At 39.4% G+C, this 16,410-nt stretch overlaps 1 protein-coding gene across 1 annotated transcript in view; it reads left to right on the forward strand.

Annotated features, from left to right (window-relative positions):
• LOC102259412 (protein Wiz-like) overlaps positions 1–16,410 on the forward strand; it is a 40,847-nt gene that overhangs the window by 19,529 nt on the left and 4,908 nt on the right.

Consider the following 16,410-nt stretch of genomic DNA (forward strand, 5'->3'; position numbering starts at 1 on the left):
GGTGCTGTTGGGGGCAAGCAGGCCGGCAGGCAGAGTGGTTAGGGGGAATCAGGCAGGCAGGCAGGCAGGTGAGTGGTTAGGAGCAAGTAGACCCGGATTGTGAGATGGATGTTCAACTGCCGGTTTAGGCCCAATCCCTGTAAACCAGCAGTAGGACATCCTGCGAGGGGTCTCAGATTGGAGAGGGTGCAGGCCAGGCTGAGGGACACCACCCCCCTGTGCATGAATTCCATGCACCCGGCCACTAGTATATGATAATTGGTTGTTATTCTAATAAGTAGGCCACATGATTTGAATGCTTAGATTTTTAAATGTAATTTCCCAGATTAAAATAGAAGTGAGACCATTATATAGGAAGATTAGGAAAACTTGTTCAGTGTAGGAGAATAAATCGAATACTCTTTACAAAATTTATATTTTTAAAATATGTTCAGTTGTGGTGAAATACATATAAAATTTACCATCTTAATCACTTTTAAATGTACAGTCCACAGGCCTTGAAAAAGAAACTTTAAGAAAAACTTAACCCTTACCTATACTAATAATAGAGGAATATGCAAATTGTCCAGGATGCCGTCACAGTAACAATAACGACTGAACAGCTGGCTACGTGAGGTGACCAGGCCTGCAGGGGGGTTAGTGAGGGACGACCAAACAACTGAACAGCAGACTGTGTGGGGCGACCAGGTCGGCAGGGGGTTATTTGGGGGCAACCAGACTGGCAGGGGGGCAGTTAGGGGTGATCAGGCCAGCAGGCAGAGGTGGTTAGGGGTGATCAGGCAGGCAGGCCAGTGAGCAGTTAGGAGCCAATGGTCCCAGATTTTGAGAGGGATGTCTGACTGCCAGTCAGACATCACCTAAGGGGTTCTGGATTGGAGAGGGTGCAGGCTGGACTGAGGGGACCTCCCTGTGCACGAATTTCATGCACCAGGCCTCTTTTCTATCTATATAAAAGCCTAATATGCAAGTGTCCCCTCAGGATTTCAACTGACCAGGAGTTCGATTGCTCACTATGATGTGCCCTGTCCATCAGGGGGCAGCACAGAACAAAGGAAGTACTCCATCTGCCAGCTGGCAGCAGGGGAAGGGAGGCCCCAGCTGGCAGCTGGCAGCCACTAGGGATGCTACCTGTGTACGAATTTCATACACTGAGCCTCTACTTCATATGTAAGAAACTTAACCCCCTATTCACATAAGTATATGTGTTCTAAGATTTAAAATAATATGATTATTTTCAGATTAATTCAGTTGCTCTAGCTATTTTATTATAAGTCCCCCCGTAGCACAGCGTACTGTTTTTCTTTTGCATATATATATATATATATATATTTTTTTTTTTTCATTCCTCACTCTAGCCCCTTCCCCTTTATAATCCTGTCCTCTACACCTTGCTGAAGGCAGGATTTGATGCTTGTAAGTACCCTGTCTTTTTGGTTGGCTAGCCTTCTCAATAAACACCTAACATGATTTTAAAAAATAAAATAAATGTACAGTCCAGTAGAGTTAAATACATATACATTGTTGCCCAAATCATTTTCATCTTTCCCAACTGAAACTCTATACCCATTAAAAACAACTCCCCAATTTCCTCTCCTCTAGTCCCTGGCAATCATCATTTTACTTTAGGTCTCAATGAATTTGACTACATACATAATACAGTGGGGCCTTGACTTACGAATGTCTCGACTAACGAGTTTTTTGAGATACCAGCTGTCTCTCGGCTGATTTTTTGCATTGAGTTGATAGAGTAATTTGAGTTAACGAGCTCCTTAACAAGCTCCTTAATGAGCTCGGTCTCAGAACGAATTAAACTCGTAAGTCAAGGCCCCACTGTATAAGTGGAATCATGTTCTTTTGTGATTGGCCTATTTGACTTAGCATAATATCCTTAAAGTCCATCCATGTTGCAAGATATTCCAAAATTTTCTTCCTTTTAAGGCTAAATAATATTTATTTTTTGGATATACCACATTAAACCAAAAACTCTTAAGAATAGTACTATTGGGATAATAATGTATAAAGTAGATATTTAATATTAATCTTTACTAAATAAGGAGCCTTTGATAAATGAATCCAATTTAATTAGTGGTACAACTGATGACACGGTGATAACAAATAAAAAATAGTTGGTCAAGCCGAAACCGGTTTGGCTCAGTGGATAGAGCGTCGGCCTGCGGATGGAAAGGTCCCAGGTTCAATTCCGGCCAAGGGCATGTACCTGGGTTGTGGGCACATCCCCAATAGGAGATGTGCAGGAGGCAGCTGATCGATGTTTCTCTCTCATCAATGTTTCTAACTCTCTATCTCTCTCCCTTCCTCTCTGTAAAAAATCAATAAAATATATTTTAAAAAAAAACAGTTGGTCAAATATAGAAACTTTACCTGAGTAAAGTTTTAAATATGCCTAGAATATTTTAAATTTATGTTTTATTCATTTTTGTAGTAGAGATTTGTATTTTCATTTTAGAATGTATAAGATTATAGCATATGTGCAAACTATTCATTATAAAAATAAGTATAGATCAAATATAACAGTAATTAAGCCTACTTGTATTATACAGTGTTAAGCTTGATAGATTTTTATATCTAGATGATAATGTGATCTTGAATTTGCATAGTGTCTTACTTGCAAAATTCACAAAGCATTTTCACATAAGTCACAGCTAGATGAGGTAGAGAGGTATAGCAGTTAACTTTTACAGATGGAAAAATATGAAATGTAGAAAGATTAAATGACTTGTTTGAAGTTATAAAATAAAGCAGAATTAAGACTCAGGATGTCAATCTTAGTAGGATTGATTACTTTCCTTTGTTGTCCTTTTTCTGGTAAAATACACAAAACAAATTTACCATCTTAACATTTTTAAGTGTAATTCAGTGCTGATGAAATTGATTTTGCACATATGTGACTGTAAACACTGCATTAGAACATGAATGCTTTCTCACTTTAGCCTATCATGAAATTTTGATACTATTTGCATTGTTCATGTTATAGTTATGATATTTGGTGTTGTATTTTATATGGTGATACATTGTAAGTCAATGGATTGCATATGGTTAAGAGATATACAAGTTTTTCATTTACCTACTTGTTACATGATTATAACTTTCTATTAATAGCTAGAACACAGTAGCTGCATTATTTTTCCTATCACCTTTGTGTTAACTTGCAAGTGATCATCCTCTTCCTATTAAGTTGTTGAGCTGTCTTCACTTCTTTCCATTATTTAATTCTGCTGATTTCCTAGCACTCACCTTATATGTTGCCTCTTTCATGAAAATTCCCTTCACAATCTTCACACTCTCATCATTTCTGAATTACAGGTATGACCCTCCATGCGCTTCCATATTGATAGGTACAATGCCCTAAATTACAATATTTTCTTCATTTGCCTGTACCACTGCCAGAGCATAATACAAACTCCTTAATATAGAGAACTGCATTTTATTAATATTTGCATCCCAAATACCATAGATAGTACATATATAAACAATAAATGTTTATTCAAAGGATATATAAGTGAGTGTATGATGAATTCTCTTTCATAACATCAATCACATTTCTATTTGTTCAATATCTTTCTTTTCTAAATTGTAAGCTCCAAAAGTTAGGACCATATCTATTTGTTTATCCTTTTTTTACCTCAGTACCTTGGAGCATCATAAACTCTCAATAAATGTGGAATAAATGAGTGAATAAATACATTTCAATCTCTCTCACTTGTACAGCACAGCAAATTGAATTGCAATGACAACAGTTATAAGTGTGTGCTACCAGGTATCATTATGAGTAAGCATATCTCCTGACAGAAAGTATGGTATGTCACTGATTTATTGGCACAAGTATTATTTAGGAAGGATTACAGTAATTAGATGACCTCAGACATTTTCTGTAGATGTACTTCTTATCTGATTTTTAATATCCAGGATTAGAAAATATTGCCTGTCAGGTTCTAGAAGATTCTAACTCATAGTTATGTACATGAAAGAAATTTAAAAATATTTCACAGAAATGAGATCCATAAAAGTAGAACCTCACATAAGCAACTCTTCTGTGATGACCTCTACCTCAACTCTAAGTGCTAATCCATGTCCTATTTCTAAAGTGTTTTACTTTCAAATGAGTAGTTTAGTAATTCATCCTACTGCACTTATGTAGGCAATAAAGAATCAAAATATTTCTCTTGAAGCTAAAAAAGAAAATGAACAAATGGGACTACATCAAAATAAAAAGCTTCTGCACAGCAAAAGAAACCATCAACAAAACAACAAGAAAGGGAGGGCGCTGGGTGCCAGGGAGATGCCAACGGCTCCATCTCCCTGCAGTCTAGCTCTGCTGCCTGCCCCTGACTCCTTCTCAGGGGGCTGGGTGACCTTCCTTCAAGCCCCAGCAGCCCAGAGGACTTCTGTCATCGCCGGAGGCACCCTGCGACTGTGGTAAGAGGATTTGGTAGTGATGGGGGCTCTACCTAATGTCAGAGGAAATAATGCAAGATGTGTTTATTGTATCTTTTAAAGGTTTGGGATTACCTTTAATGAAGAAAGTTATCTGCATCCCAACAGGACAGATTTAGGATTTTACCTGTTTTTTTTTCCTGCACTGTTATCTGTGGCTTTTGTGCCCATTCATTTTTTAACTTTTATGGAGTACCTTGCAGGGCCAGACCCAGGAGCAAGCAGGGAAACGGAAGCCTGTCCCTGGGAACATTGAGCACACATGCCACTGAGTGTGCCCGCTGAGCCCAGGGAAGCAGGGAGGGACACCCTCAGAGCTGCCTGCAGCCAGGCTGTGTGGCCCAGGGTCCTGTAGGGCTGTAACTTGCATCTGAATCTTCCCTTGCCTTCAGTGTAGGCGTTTGCTGCAAAAATAACTTTGGGGATCCTTGTAGCTCCTGACAGGGCTTTTCTGGACATCTGTGCTGCTATTTCCCATGCCTTCCAGGGATTCTTGGTGGGTGTCAGCTCGCTAGATTCCTGGATGAGGTTATAGGGACTCCGCACTGTCTGCTGAGACCATCTGCTCAGTGGAGATTATAGAGTAGAAATGCAGGTATACCCTTAAAGGAAGAAATAAACTTAAGAAATCCTGTAGGGGGGTAAGAGATCAACCGAAGGACTTGTATGCATGCATATAAGCATAACCAATAGACATAAGACACTGGGGGGTAGGGGAGGCCAGGGGATTGTGAAGGGTGGGGAAAAAAGGGGGACACGTATGTAATACCCTTTGTAATACTTTAAGCAATAAAACAATAAAACAATAAAAAAAAGAATCAAAATATTTCTATTCCCAGGAACATTTTATTTTAATAAAGAACAGTTAAAGTATGAAGAATATGCTACCCAAAGGCATTTATTTTTCAAATATGGAATATCAGGTGTTGTAGTAGGTGGTGATTACTTGAGGTTGACTTTATTTATAAGGTGGCAGCCATCTGTATATTGCTTGTAGGGTTAGCGGTAGATTGCAATGTTCAAAATATCTCTTACTCCTTTTTTACTTTAAAAAAAAATTCCTCACCTAAGAATATATTGTCATTGATCTTAGAGAGAGATGAGAGAGAGAGAGAGAGAGAGAGAGAGAGAGATGAGAGAAAACATTGATTGGTTTGCTCTTGTACCCGCCCTGACCGGGTATCAAAACTGCAACCTAGGTATGTATGTACCCTGACCTGAAATAGAACCTGCAACCTTCCCATGCATGGGACAGTGCTCCAAATTGGCCAGGGATTTTTGTTCTTTTTGTTTTGTTTTGTTTTGTTTCATGTGTGTGTGTGTTTGTGTGTGTGTGTGTGTGTGTGTGTGTGTGTGTGTGTGTGTGTTTTGTTTTCTCTTACTCAGAATAGGTGTTTATGTCTTTTTTTGTTTTTTGTTTTACTAATATGATATCATGTTATGCAAATTTGAAAAATTAAATGAAAACAAAGCACAAGAGGAATGCCACGAAAGGAGAAATAACAATGTTAGATAGAAGTGAAACCAAAACTGTAGTGAAAAGGCAGCTTACCAGGTCAGTACTATATAGGCCAAGATCTCTGAGCTTTAGTCTACAGGCCATGTGCATTAGATTTGATATATAGTTCCTTTATGTATTTAATAAAAAAAATAGGTGACCTAATTTGGAAACCTCCTTTACAGCTAGAAATACCACTGACAACATTTTTTTAATCAAAGTGTAATCTGTTTCTTTTATAAACTGGATCTGAGATTTAAAAAAAAATCCTAATGGATGTCTTATTGCATACATGTAGCTGATGGTTAGTTTTCTCTGATGCTATATCACCAGGTTTCTCAATGGAATAAGGAGCAAATTGTTTTTCCCAAATTTAAATTTTGTAGTAAGTAAACAGATGCTCTTCTAAAACTTATTATTAGGCAATAAGTATCATAGAACACAGTGTCTCAATTTGTAAAACTTTGAAGAACAAAGTTCAGAGAAATTTGAGCACTTATCAGCTTCACAATGTAAGTGATTCTGGGTCAAATAAAATATATGAACTTTGGGTGATACCATCACAAAGTCTTAGTCAAAATTCTAGCTTTCTGAGTTCCTTATCAGTATTGTTTTTAGTATGTTATGTTCAGCAATTATGTATGAATGGGTAATAGAATGAGCAGAGGCAACCTAGGAAAAGTACATGACAGTGTCATTTAAAAAATTTAAAAAACTATGTCAGCATAAGGTATACTTTAGAATATTTATATTGTGCAATGGCAAACATTAGTTATTAATATTAAAAATGACTTTTGTTTAGGAATGAGACCTGATTTTATAGTGATTTTATACACATTTATAAATCAATATGTGAAACATTATTTTTACATGTCTATATATAATCAGAAGCTATTTCTTTGAGAATATATCAATAAAAGAGTCCACATTTCCTTAATAATTTAATCTCTCATGAAGGAGGTGACACCTAATGGTCTGACATCTAAAGCAAGATAATAGTCTCATCTACGTTTATCATGCCAAGGAGTCCTTTGTGTAACATCTAACACAGGAATTGTTAAGAAAAGGCAAATATCTATCAACCTGAAGTTCTAGTCAGCAAAGGGAGAGAGCCACACACTGACCACAGACCTATAGCTAGCTTATCATGCCTTACATTTAGAATTGTTACCTCATTCAGCTTATTTGTTGATACATATAGCCAGAAAATACTTTCATAATTTAATAGAAAATCTAGAGCCAACAACATAGTAGAGTACCATTACTTCACTATAAGAAGATTTAAAAGAAGGTTAATAGAAACAACTAGTAAAGATACAATGATGTCATCATTTTTTATTATAACATATATAAATATATTCTGGAGCAATGTCAATGAAGGAATTGATTTTATCTCTAGTTCTAAAGTTATCTGATTTGGTAAAATACTTTTACTTTTCCAAATAGAGGGGATAAAAAAGGCAATAAAAAAAGATACATATAAAGAAGACAAAGGAAACCACAGGATTTCTTCTCCCCACTGAGTCCAGGATAGTAAATGGGATGTGCTGTTTACAATGCCCCATTTAATCTTCAACCTGTCAGTGACTTAGGTGCATGACATTGAGAAGATTAATAACTCTTTCAGGGCTGTTTATTTAGGAGTTCTTTATTTCAAAAATAACACTGATTACAACTCTTTTCTTACTGGACTATTGTGAGACCTAAGTAAAAACATATGTACTTAAGTAGATTGAAGAAAAAAAAAGGTGCTCTACAAATAACAAGTAATGTTTTTGTGATCACTAAAATATTTTGGTTTTCCCTACTCATTTAGTCTTCAGCAGCAAGCTCCCATAGAATGTGCTAAAGCATTTCTGTGGGGACTTTCTCGATGGTATATGGTGTCTGATGCAAATTAAATGGATATCCTTCTCTGTGAGAGTCTACTGTAAGCTATGAGTTTCATCCAGGTACACAGTGCCCTCATCCTGCTATCCAGGATCCTTTGCTATGTCTTTCCACTTGCGCAGCAGAACCCCATTCTCTGGAACAAGGCATATCTTTCCCCTTCCACCACTACAGGATTCATAATTTGCCATAAAATTGACCAGTCTTTCAAGACTTAGTTAGATGACTTAATGATCTTACAAATTCATTCAAATGTAGATAATCTCAGTGAATAATATTTTTGATGTTTATATTTTTTAAATTTATATTATGTCTATATGTTCTAAATTATGTAGCTAGATATAAAATGGCTGCTTATGATCTTTAAAGAGATTATTAGAAATATAAATTTCCAGGCTCAATTCTCAAGATTATGATTTTTAAAATATTTTAAAATTTATTTCAGAGAGGAAAAGAGAGGGAGAGAGAGATAGAAACATCAATGATGACAGAATCATTGATCGGCTGCCTCCTACACACCACACACTGTGGACTGAGCCAACATCCCGGGCATATGCCTTGACCAGGAATCAAACCATGACCTTCTGGTTCATAGGTCAATGCTCAACCACTGAGCAACACCAGCCAAGATCAAGATTCTGATTTAATGAGACTGGAAAAGAAAACAAAAGTCTGCATTTTAAAATAATTTCTATAGGAGGTTCTACAGTCAATTTTGCCAACTATTCATCCAAAATACATTGGCTAAGGCACACTTTCTTTTTAAAGAACTTTCAATGGCTTTGCCAAAAAACTTTATGAAATATGGAGATTTCCATAAAATAATGTAATTGCTGTTTTGTGTCATAAAGAATGCATTATCATGGGAAAAGTCTATGACAAACCCTTGGAAATGCAATGGGAAGATGGTGGTGGAGAGGATAAGCAACTAGTTGGAATGTGACAATCTCTGTTTAAAGTTAAAATGTAATTAGTGTTAGAGAATCCAAAATGGCAGCAGAGTAAGTGGATGCTACATTAATAGGCTCCTAGGAACAAACTGGAATTACAACTAAAATACAGAAAAACCATCCTGAATAATCAACTGAAGACTAGCTGCAGAAAACCCTGATAACCAAGGACAGAGAGTGGAGACCACATAGAGAATGGTAGGAAGTACAGCAGTGTGATAGGGCTGGTGAGGCTCCCAGAGAGAGCAGCTGAACTTCCGGAGGTATATCTCAGCTGTGGGGGGTTCCCAATGAGAACTCTGAGGTCTAAACCCAAATCTGGGCTCCCCAGCCTTACCAAAATGGAGAAAGGTGCCCACATAACATCTGGCTGTAAAAAGCAACAGGGTTGCTATCTGCCATGGAGATACAGCTGGAAATACAGGCACACTCTTGAAGGGCCAACATACAAAATTTCCTATGTAGCCACTCACCTTGAGATCCATCAGAGTGAGGGTAGAGTAGATTGGAGCTGTGTGAGCAGCAGCCAGATTTGGGAGATCTGGTGTTAGAACTCAGAATGCTGATATCCTGGTTTCTTGTACTGAGTCATTCCCTCACATTATGGAGGACATCTTTCTCCCAAGGACCTTTGCTATCCAGGTGTTTTTTTACCTGGGGAGAAGGCAGTAGCCCATCCTATTGAAAAGCCCATTGCCCCACCATGTGGAGATTCTGAGGCCCTTTAAGAGACTGAGAATAACAATCAGCATTCAGGCAGAAACAATTACCCCACCCTGTTGGAAAATCCCTCACCAGACCCTGTGGTCAATAGCCTGAGGTTAATCAAGACTGAATACAATCAGAATGCAGGCAGAGGTGGATCTCTGGAGGCTTTGAGACTTAACCTGAAATAATTTGGGGCCCAGGGCTAGGAAAAGCAGACTTTGGTTCACATATTGGCCCTTTCCAAAGGCACCCAGATCCAGCAGAGGAAACCACAAGCTGTGGATTTCTGATAGCTCAAACAGGGTACTCAGGGACAGTAATAAACAGTATCTGACACTGTCCTGCATGAGAGATTGGGAGGCATAGCAGATCTACCTAATACACAGACACAAACCCAAACAGGCAGCCAAAATGGAGAGCCAAAATAATAAGGCTCAAATGAACGCAAGAAAATTCCCCAGAAGATGAGCTAAATGAAATTGAGTTAAGATAATTATCAGACATAGAGTTCAGATTAATGATGGCAATAATGGTCAACAGCATGAGAAAAGATATAGTAACTATGCAGAATGACATAGCACTAATAAAGAACACAGTGGAAGGAATACACAACAGATTAGGGGAAGTCAAGGATCAGATCAGGGAATTAGAAGACCGGGTAGAAAGAAAAAAACAATCAGAGAAGCCATAAAAAGAAAAAAAATAGGAAGAATAGGAAGACAGCTCAAGGGAGCTGTGGGACATCATGAAACATAACAATATTCCTATCATAGGAGTGCCAGAAGAGAAATAAAGTGAGTAAAGGAGAGAGAGAGAGAGAGAGAGAGAGAGAGAGTCCATGTTTGAAGAAATGCCAGAAACCTTCTGTAACTTGGTGAAGGAAAAAGTCACTCAACTTCTAGAGGCACAAAGAGTCCCAAGCAAGAAGAACCCAAACAGGCCCACACCTAGAAACATCATAGTTAAAAAGCCACAAACTAAAGACAAAAGGAGACTCTTAGAGACAGCAAGAGAAAAGCAAACTGTTACCTACAAAGAAGCTTCCTTAAGGCTGACACCTGATTACTCGTCAGAAATTCTACAGGCTAGAAGGGAATGGCATGAAGTACTCAAGATAATGGAAAGCAAGGAATTAAAACCAGATTACTATATCTAGCAAGGCTATAATTTAAAATAGATCGTGAAATAAAGAGCTTCCAAGACAAACAAACAAAAACAACAAACAACTAAAGGAGTTTATCACCACCAAACCAGAACTGCAAGAAATGCTTAAAGGAAAGAAAAAAATGGTGGCAGAATAGACAGAAATGTCCCAAGCCTTGTCCTGGAGCAGAAAGAATTAGCAAATAAATAGAATAACATCCACCCAGAATTGGCAAAGTAGACACAGCTGGTGAGCCAGTTTGCAGCTGGGAAGGACACAGGACACCTGGAGAATGGTAAAATCAAGGATCTTGGCTGGAGAGAACTGCAAGACCTCTAAGCCCAGAGGGTGAGAGGGAAACCACATGGCACCTTGGGACAGGTGTAGTGTCTGACTGTGGAAAGGAGGTCCACAGGACTGCTGGTGGCAGGGGATTCTAGATCTGGGTTCACAGCCAAGAGAGACTGAGCAGAGAGGGGGCAGCCTGGACCGCTGCCCAAGCCACACCGTGCTGGGGATAGAGGGGCTTGCAGTGGTACAGCTCTTTCCCCTTTTTGGTCTTTGCTTTTGTTCATTGAACCTAGTTCTTAGGACCTTTCGAATACAGACACTCACCCATGGCTGAGGTTCAGGAGGAGGTGCAGTGTGGAGTCTGGGGAGAAGCCAGGGAGAGGAGAGGGTAGGGGACAGGTGGCCGCAAGTCTGGCACTGAGTCATACTTGATGTGTCGGACCTAGGCATCCATTTTCTCCTGAAGAGATAGCCCCTCCCTGCAGTCTCCAGGGAACCAATATAGCCACACCCAGGCTACACCTTGAGTGGTACAAAGGATACAAAAAATAATCTGAATAGTCCCTAAGATCCCACAGGGACTGGCCTAAAGAGAGACCTTCAGTCCCAGCAACAGGAAACTGAGAAACAGCCGACAGTACAGATAAGTGGGATTTTAAACCAGCCCTCATTTTTATTTTTATTTTATTTTACTTTATTATTATTTTGTTATCTCTTTTTTCTTTATTTTTCTTTTTTATTTGTTGCTTTATTTACTATTTCTTTTTGCATTATTTTTCATCATTCTAATTTTTAATTTTATCCTATTTTTTAAAATTATTTTTTATTATTTTTTCTTCTCTTTCTCTTTCTTCTTATCCACCCATTCCTCTATAGTGAATTGAGGTCTTCTGCATATTCATCTAATTCCTTAACCTTACTTTCTGTATAAGATTCTGCTCCCACCCTCTTTACTGGGTATTTGGTGTTTGTATGTGTTGGATTATCTGTTTGTACTCTGGCATTTTCTCCCCATATATATTTTTTTTCATTTTCCTTCCTTTTTCTTCTTTTCCTTTTATCTCATACCATTTTTTATCTCTTTGATATCACTTGTGCTCTCTTTTCTCTCCCCTAATTCTCTTTTCTCTGGTGGTCACCTATATTGAGGTTATTGGTGTCATGAGTACATTCATGTTTTGTTCCCTTTGTGTCATGTCTTGTCGAGGTGAATTTTATCCTATTAGGCCAATGTGGTAGAGAGTGAGCCACATAACCAGACACCCGGAGAGGAGACTCCATCCATGACCGAGTCAATAACACTTCAGACCCAACTACAGAGGCAGGAAGAAGGTGGCAGTGAGGGAGAGAGTGTAAGTGAGTGAGGGAGCAAAAGAGGAGTGTGTGGAAGTATGGTGGTGTGTGTGTGTGTGTGTGTGTGTGTGTGTGTGTGTGTGTGTGTGTGTGTGTGTGTGTGTGTGTGTGTGTGTGTGTGTGTGTGTGTGTGTGTGTGTGTGTGTGTGTGTGTGTGTGTGTGTGTGTGTGTGGCACAGTTAGATCCCTCAAGACTTTGGAGGCAGGCTGACCATACTCGCCTAACCAGGCAACCTCTGCTACCATTGCAAACAGTCCCAGAGTGGCCAGAACTTCCACAGAGGCTGCACATTTTTTAAGGGAAGAGCTGCTGAGACTGGGAGCCCAGCCTCACCTCTACCTAGGGTGCTCTCAGATAACACCCCTGCCAGGGACCTGCTGGCTCAGCTGTGGTCCCATGGTCACCAAGAATCCAGCCACCCAGGGTGTGGGCTCCTGTGAGTTCCAAAGCACGCTCCACACTGGCTGGCCCAAAGCTTTAGCACAGGGCACTGCAACCATGTGAGAAGCAACCATGTGAGGAGCCCACCCCCATCCGAGGAGCAACAGCCCCGTGAGCAGCCTGCCCCCATATGAGAGGCAACAGCCATGCGAGCAGCCCACGCCCGTCTGAGGAGCAGCAACCATGTGATCTCCCTGCTCCCATACGAGGAGCAGCAGCCCTGCATAGCCTGCCCCATCCAAGGAGCAGCAGCCTTGTGAGCAGACTGCCCCTGTCCAAGATGCAGCAACTGTGCGAGCAGCCTGCCCCAGCCAGCCAGAGGAGCCACCACTCCTGTGAGCAGCATACATCATAGGACCACCAATAAATAGGGAGCAGCTGCAGCTGCAAACACCCAAGGAACAGCTGCCGCCTGAGGAGCTGCTGCCTCCTGAGGAGCAGCACCTGCACGACTCAACACCTAAATTCTTCAGTGAGACCAAAAATGGAAAGACAAAGAAACCCCCAGAGCAAAGAAAATGAGAATCACCAGAAAAGCAGCTAAGTGAAAAGGAGGCATGCAATATGTCAGAAAAAGAATTCAGAATAAGGGTCACAGTACAGAAACCAGGTGGATGAAAAAAATCAACAACTTATGTAAGAATCAAGACGAAATGAAGAGTGATATAGCTGCAATAAAAAACACCATGGAAAGGATAAACAAGATTGACAAACCTCTAGCCAGGCTCACCAAGAAGCAAAGAGAGAGGACCCAAATAAACAAAATCAGAAACAATAGAGGCGAAATAACAACAGACCCCACAGAAATACAAATGATTGTTAAAAAATACTATGGACAGCTCTACTCCAACAAACTAGACAACCTGGAGGAAATGGACAAATTCCTAGAAAAATACAACATTCCAAAACTCAATCAGGAAGAATCTAAAAATCTCAATAGGCCAATAACTATGGAAGAAATTGAAGCAGTCATCAAAAAGCTCCCAGCAAACAAAAGCCCAGGACCAGACGGCTTCACAGGGGAGTTTTACCAAACATTCAAGGAAGAACTAAAACCTACCCTCCTCAGACTACTACAAAAAATTCAAGAGGAAGGAACACTTCCAAGCTCATTCTATGAAGCCAGCATCACCCTAATACCAAAACCAGGTAAAGACAACACAATGAAAGAGAATTACAGGCCAATATCCCTCATGAACATAGATGCCAAAATCCTCAACAAAATCTTAGCAAATCGGATCCAACAGTACATCAGAAAGATCATACACCATGACCAAGTAGGATTTATCCCAGGGATGCAAGGATGGTACAACATCCGTAAATCAATAAACGTAATACATCACATAAACAAATTGAAAGAAAAAAACCACATGGTCATATCAATTGATGCAGAAAAAGCATTCGACAAAATCCAACACCCATTTTTGATAAAAACTCTCAGCAAGGTGGGAATAGAAGGATCATACCTCAACATAATAAAAGCCATATATGACAAACCCACAGCCAACATCATACTCAATGGACAAAAACTAACACCATTTCCCCTAAGAACAGGAACAAGACAAGGATGCCCACTCTCACCACTCCTGTTCAACATAGTCCTGGAAGTATTAGCCATTGCAATTAGACAAGAAGAAGAAATAAAAGGCATCCAAATTGGAAAAGAGGAAGTAAAACTGTCCTTATTTGCAGACGACATGATATTATACATACAAAACCCTAGAGACTCCATCAAAAAACTACTAGACTTAATACATGAATTTGGCAAAGTAGCAGGATACAAAATTAATGCCAAGAAATCTGAGGCATTTCTATACACCAATAGTGAACTTTCAGAAAGAGAGATTATAAAAACAATCCCATTTACCATCGCACCAAAAAAATTAAGCTACCTAGGAATAAACTTAACTAAAGAGGTAAAAGACCTCTACTCAGAAAACTACAGGACGTTGAAAAAAGAGATAGAGGAAGACATAAAGAGATGGAAGAACATACCATGTTCTTGGATTGGTAGAATCAACATCATTAAAATGTCCATACTACCCAAAGCAATCTATAAATTCAACGCACTTCCCATTAAAATACCAATGGCCTACTTCAAAGATCTAGAACGAACTCTCCAAAAATTCATCTGGAATAAAAAAAGACCCCGAATAGCTGCAGCGATCCTGAGAAAGAACAAAGTAGGTGGGATCTCAATGCCAGATATCAAGCTGTATTACAAAGCCACTGTTCTCAAAACTGCCTGGTACTGGCACAAGAACAGACATATAGATCAGTGGAATAGAATAGAGAGTCCAGAAATTAGCCCGAACCAATATGCTCAATTAATATTTGACAAAGGAGGCAAGAACATACAATGGAGCCAAGATAGTCTCTTCAATAAATGGTGTTGGGAAAATTGGACAGATATATGCAAGAAAATGAAACTAGACCACCAACTTACACCATACACAAGAATAAACTCAAAATGGATAAAGGACTTAAATGTACGACAGGAAACCATAAAAATTCTAGAAGAATCCAAAGGCAACAAAATCTCAGACATATGCCAAAGCAATTTCTTCACTGATACAGCTCCTAGGGCAGTTGAAACTAAAGAGAAAATGAACAAATGGGACTACATCAAAATAAAAAGCTTCTGCACAGCAAAAGAAACCATCAACAAAACAACAAGAAAACCCACTGCGTGGGAAAACATATTTGCCAACGTCATATCTGATAAGGGCCTAATCTCCAAAATTTATAGGGAACTCATACAACTTAACAAAAAGAAGATAAACAATCCAATCAAAAAATGGGCAAAGGATCTAAATAGACACCTTTCAAAAGAGGACATTCAGAAAGCCAAGAGACATATGAAAACATGCTCAAAGTCACTAATCATCCGAGAGATGCAAATCAAAACAACAATGAGGTACCATCTCACACCTGTCAGAATGGCTATCATCAACAAATCAACAAACGACAAGTGCTGGAGAGGATGTGGAGAAAAAGGAACACTTGTGCACTGCTGGTGGGAATGCAGACTGGTGCAGCCACTATGGAAGACAGTATGGAGTTTCCTCAAAAAACTGGAAATGGAACTCCCATTTGACCCTGTGATCCCACTTCTAGGAATATATCCCAAGAAACCAGAAACACCAATCAGAAAGGATATGTGCACCCATATGTTCATAGCAGCACAATTCACCATAGCTAAGATCTGGAAACAGCCTAAGTGCCCATCAGTAGATGAATGGATTAGAAAACTGTGGTACATCTACACGATGGAATACTATGCTGCTGTAAAAAAGAAGGAACTCTTACAATTTGCAACGGCATGGATGGAGCTGGAGAGCATTATGCTAAGTGAAATAAGCCAGTCAATGAAGGAAAAATACCACATGATCTCACTCATTCATGGATAATAAAGACCATTACAAACTTTTGAACAATAATAGATACAGAGGCAGAGCTGCCTCAAACTGATTGTCAAACTGCAGTGGGAAGGCCAGAGAGGGTTGGGGGGCAGAAGGGAGGGGAGTAAGAGATCAACCGAAGGACTTGTATGCATGCATACAAGCATAACCAATGGACATAAGACACGGGGGGGGGGGGGGGGCCAGGGGATTGTCAAGGGCGGGGAAAAAAAAAGATACATATGTAATACCCTTTGTAATACTTATAATATTTTTTT

The sequence above is a fragment of the Myotis brandtii genome, unplaced genomic scaffold (assembly GCF_000412655.1).
Source record: "Myotis brandtii unplaced genomic scaffold, ASM41265v1 scaffold3135, whole genome shotgun sequence".
NCBI classification, from domain to species: Eukaryota; Metazoa; Chordata; class Mammalia; order Chiroptera; family Vespertilionidae; genus Myotis; species Myotis brandtii.